Source organism: Durio zibethinus, chromosome 4, assembly GCF_047325235.1.
Source record: "Durio zibethinus cultivar Kanyao isolate XHJ-2024 chromosome 4, ASM4732523v1, whole genome shotgun sequence".
NCBI classification, from domain to species: domain Eukaryota; kingdom Viridiplantae; phylum Streptophyta; class Magnoliopsida; order Malvales; family Malvaceae; genus Durio; species Durio zibethinus.
Genome location: NC_143165.1, coordinates 16,101,643 through 16,107,642, shown reverse-complemented (window position 1 = coordinate 16,107,642; position 6,000 = coordinate 16,101,643).

The window sequence follows — 6,000 nt, the reverse complement described above, 5'->3', positions numbered from 1 at the left end:
GACTTGGAAGACTATATCAAAAGTACATGGTCTAATTTGGATTGGTAGCTCGATATCGCTTATCACTTTATGACAAGTCCTATCAAAAGCCCTTACTATCATATGACTTATCTTCATATAAGACATGTCAACTGGCAATCTAAATAGTATAGTCATAAGCATGACATTCAAAGAAGATCCATTATTAATGAGCTCTTTTGCCAGTGTATGGTCCTTGTATCTTATGGAGATATGCAAGGTCTTAGCATCATCTCTACCACCAGGTGAAATTTCATCATCTCTAAATGATATAAAATTTTTTACTGTGATATTTTTTACTATGTGATCAAGTTTCTCCACAGATATATTGTGTGCTACATAAGCCTCATTGAGTACTTTGAGCAAGGCATTTCTATGAGGCTCATAATTTAACAATAATGAGAACATAAAAATCTGAGCTGGTAAGCGATTTAATTGCTCTACGACACTATATTCACTATACTTAATAAGTTTCAATAACTCATAAGCCTCTTTTTCTATAACCAAATTTTTACATTCTCGGTTTAGGATTGGGGTTGAGTGAGTCTCTTAATCGTTATGTAATTTATCTTTTTTTCATGCTTGTCTCTCATTCCTTTGCTTTTTCTTTTCGTGCCCTCTCAAGCACTTCTGGGGTATAGCACGCCATTTCGAGTTATGCCCTTACATAAGTTATATTTGCTAAACTTGCATCACATGAGCCATATTGAAGGGAACCATTATCCAAACCTTGTGATATGATATTACAATCATATTTTCAAGGGACTACCTTATCAGATTTGTTCAAAAATTGGTTAGGGACCTCAATTGTCACTTTTGGCATAGTTATACAAATTGGTTCATCAATTTTAGCATTCAATTTCTCATCATAAAAGATCGTGATAGGCTCAAAATTCATATGAACTAGCTTATCAACCTTAACACTTGAATTCTTTTCATAGAAAATTGTAACAAGCTTAAAATTTATTCGGTAAGGCCTACTTTTGGTTTAGTCTCCCATCACAACATTCACTAAACTTTCTTCATGTTTCTTATAAAATTCAACCAAGAAAGAATCTATCATTCTCTGTAACTTCTGTCAAAATGCTTTACTATCTTGAAGCGAATGACCAACCATCCCCATATGGAATTCACAAGTGTGATCTAAATTATATGTGAAATTTTTATTATCTGAGTTTTCAGGTATTGGATGAATCATATTAGCTTTTACAAGGGTAGCAAATATTTGATCCATAGAGGTTTTAATCTTACTTATTTCTCTTGTAATATTCTAAGTTGTCTCACTATTTAAAGCATTTATTGATTGCCCACTATGATTAGGTAAAAGATTGGCCTACACACTTGGTTCGACCATGGTTGTGAAATTTAAAATTTCATTACCAATCAGGCTTTGCACCCAACGTTTGAAAGCTGTAAAATTTTTTAAAAAGTGACCTTGAATTCTATAATGATAGTCATAGGAAGCTTCAGGATACCACTTTAGATATAAAGGTTTTAAAGGCTCTATGGGTTGTTGGGCCACCAAGTGTTTATGGAATAACTGAGGGAACAATTCTATGTATATCATAAGAATTTGATGAAATCATTGTTGCTCTTAATTATTTCAGGGTTCCCTTTGATTAAAGTCTATGGTATTTGACTGAGAGAAAGGTCATGGTGAAGGTGCTTGGGGATGAACACTGGTTTGGAAAGTAGGTGTCTAGGTTTGCACTAGGTGGTAATGGTATGGGTTTTAGGAAATGTTAAAAATGGTTGGGTAAAAAGGTTGGTAAATAGGATATGAGTGGTATGGGATAAAAAGTCTTGCTTTTGGTTTTTCAATAATGACATCTTGCACTTCTACTTCTTTCTTTTTGGGTAGTCCTCTTTTCTTTGATCCCAAAGCATCACCTCCATTAATCTTTCCATTTTTAATGGCAGTTTTTATTATCTCTCCCATAATCACCATATCAACAAAGTTTTTCATGGCATGACCAATGAGCCTATCAAAGTATAGGGCTTGAAGGGTATTAATGAATAAAATAGTTATTTTTTTCTCGGTGAGAGGAGGCTAAACCTGAGCGGCAACATCTCGTCATCTCTGGGCATGTTCTTTAAAATTTTTGTTAGTTTTTTTTTCCATGATCTACAATGACAGTCTAACTAGAGCCATGTATATGACATGTTTATATTGAGTAACAAATTCTTTGGCTAGATCTTTCCATGAATGAATACGACTCCTGTCTAATTGAATATATCATCTGGCAACTGGTCCGATAAGATTGTCCTAAAAATAATGGATAAGCAACTTGTCATTATTTGTATGCTCGATCATTTTTTGATAGAACATAGTGATATGTGCCTGAGAGCATTTAGTTCCATCATATTTTTCAAATTCAGGTACTTTAAACTTTGGTGGGATTATCGAATTTGGAACCAAATTGAGTTTACTGGCATCAATTAGGCCAAAAATATTTACACCTTCAATAGCTTGTAGCCTTTCTTCCAAGAGATCTAACTTCTGTTGTGCCTTTGTATCTTAAATTGTTTGGATATACCTTTCTTTAGTTTTTTCTATTCTCTTAGGTCATCTAAATCTGGGACCATAATAAGCTCAACTTGACTTGCCCCAATGTTTAGACCAGCATGTCCTTGACTATGTGGTTGAACCATGAATGGAGGTAAATTAAACTGAGCATGTAGCTACCTTTCAGGCTATGTCATTTTCGGATGAACTTGATGAAAAGTTTAAACATAGGGTGGGGTAAATCTTGATGGATGCAATGGATCTTCCTTATCACTCGTATTTTCTAGAGCTTGAGGCTCTTTCTCAATAGTCACTTTTTCAACTATCCATTTTTCTTTGATCATTTTTCTGATCATATCCATCATTATAGCCATTTCTTTTTGAGTTTCTTCTTGAGATCTAGTCATTTGTTGTATAAACTCTTGTTGAGACCTAATTATTTGCTCTTACATATCAAATTGAGCTTTTTCCATCCTTCCTATTCTAGATGTTTGCTCACTTTTCATGATTCTGACTTATGAGCAAGTGTTGTAATGATGATGAGTGATTTGATCTATGTTTTCTGATGGCCTAACTATCCTTGCACTCGATTGAGTTAAGGGAAACTTTTTGAGATTTATTATTTCAAGGCCTTTTTCTTTTAGTCATGATGCATAAAACACACATATGATGCATGAATGCAATAGATGTGCTTGCTATGTATCCAATAGATTTTAAGTCTAAATTTAAACCATGTATCCAATATTTGCAAAAGATTGTAAATTTGAATTTGAACCACTATATCATAACATCACATTATTCTTATGGAATACTTCTTTCATTATAGTATTAACATTTTCAAAAAAAGCACCCTACATGCTTATACTGTTCATAAGCATTATCTAGAAAATTGGTCAAGCGCTGGCTATGTTATCATGGGTAAACTTCTTCCTTTACTTGTTTAGCTTCTTTGGACATGTCTCTTACTTTGAAGCTGACTTCTCTTATTTGTTCTGCTAGGTGAGTGGCTTGAAATTCTTTCAATTAACATTCTTGCTTCCAATACTGTGCTTTCTATTCAAATTGATCTTATTCCTCTTTCAAAACTTGAATGGCTTCATGTTGATAGTGCATTTGTTGTTTCAAGTTCTTTACGAGACTTTGTAGTATCTTTTTTTTTCACAGATTGACTAAGCTCTTCTTTCTTAGACAATAAATTGGACCGAAGTTGTTTTGCATTCTTTCTAAATTCTTCAAGCTTTATGGTCATTGAAGTGATGGACCTATACCAGCTTTCAAAAATCTCTTCTTGTTCTTTTTCAAGCTTTCAAGATTATGCTTCACTCTTATTAGTCTTGTTTTTCCAGTTATTAATCTCATACTGAAGCTTCTTCTTTTCAAGCTTCCATATTTCTTTTTTTTCTTCAAATTTATGCTTTATAATCTTCATGTCTTCAATGATCTTTTCACAATGGGTATGTTCTTGGTGGCATGATCTGCCTTTTTTAGGGCCAACTTTGCTAGTGATAGGTTGACTTCTCCATATCAGATATTTAGGTGTGGCTTTATCTATATACCCCTCACGATCTTTTCTTCGGGTTCGCTTTCATTTTTTAATAATATCTGTCACATTTCTTAGAAATCCTGGCTCCTCGAAAGAGAATTCTAATTCTTGAAGCTCATGAGTCACCAGAACAAATTGCTTTGATCCTAACTGTCATTGAACCATTGCTGGAGCATAGCTTATACCTCTCTATAGTCCTAAGAGTAGGACCCATGGCTTCTCGTGGCATTCATGGAGCTCTCCATATAACTTGAGTACTGGTGATATTTTGCAAAATCAATGCCCAATCTTCCTTGTTCTTTGATTTTGGCCACTCAATATTGCATTATTCTTCAATTGGCCTACTTTTATTGCTACAAGTAGGATGAAATTTGCCCACAGGATGTTGAAGATGACTTTTTGCCCAAATGTAGAGCAATTGTGCATACCCTATGAAGCGTATTCTTCTTTTTCAATAGTGATTCAATGATCTAAAAGTTTTTACCAATATAGAAGGAATATGATTGATTTTGTTGTCCACTTGCTCGAGGAAGTCAATTACTAATAACTCAATGTGCCCCAGGACCTTTAGGAAAATGATCAAACCATAAATTGCCAAAGCTATCATTTTCATACCTTGTTCATCCTCTAAGTATTTAACGATGTAATCACATAAGATTCCTCATGGGATGCAATCACTTTTGCCTTTTGTTTAGATATATGAGTTCACATTCTGAGTGGGGACCTTTATCATACAAGTAAGTTTTTTTTTAGATCTAAGTTTTTGACCTACCAATTGATTTTATTTGGATTGGGAAGATGCAACCATAGCAATGTAGTATACTTTTTAATCATCAGGGTTATATCTATTTCATTGAATATGAAACATCTATATGCAGGGTCCCAAAACTGAACTAAAGCTCTTATCAATTGATTTTCTATAGACACCTCAAATAGTGAAGCAATATGGCCATATTTTTCCTCGAAAGCCATCTTCCTAGGAGTTGTTACACAGTGTTAAATCTTGACCAACTCAAAGATGTTATTTTGCTAAAGTACCAATTTGATTTCTTTAGGGAAAATTTCTTGTTCAAATTCTTCCAGATAGTTTCTCATTATACTTTGGGCTTCTAATGATAGAGTTATCACCATATTAGTCTTTTCACACACAGTGAGCTTCAATGCTGAGAACATCAGATGGTATTTTCAAAGCAAGATTGAAAATCTTTTGACTGATATTGGCATATTGATAATCACATCCCGTATGCAAGTGTTTATGATGATGCGTGGTCATGAAACAAAAGGAGAGTAAAACAAAATAGGGCTAGTAATCATGTTATAATAAGTATTCCCTTATGTGTCCTAATTTAGGGTATAATTTACAAAAATGGTATGGCCCTATCTAAGGTTGGTTTCTTAAGGTTCACTATATGCATGGTTTGGTAATTAACATAGGCTAAAAAAGTTTCAAAATTGATCCTTCCTATCATCTACTTTGGACTAGTAAGGCCCCCGATCTTCATCCATAATGGACTGTCGATGAAAAGGATTCAATTTGAGTGAAAGTATTTCGTTAGCCTAAATGGAGGCATTATAACCTCACCAAAGTGTAGGTACTCTACTCCCTTTTAAAAAAGGATAGATTTGGGAGCCCGGATATAGAGCTCATGCATGAATACAAATGTGCATGTGTGTGAGGGAACGTAACAATTATTAATAAAATTAACAATATAATTAGCAACAATATAAAACAAGTATGATAACATAACAAAACTAAATGAAACCATCAAAAAAAATTTTTTACTTTTTTATTCTAAGATGAGATACGAAATTAAAATTAAATATAAAAAAGATCCTAAAATCAAATTTTGGATGATGCTTGTTTAATTTTTTGGCTTGACTCTCAAGTGTCTCCAGTGGAGTCGTCAAGTTATCATAATAATTTTTTGTCCAA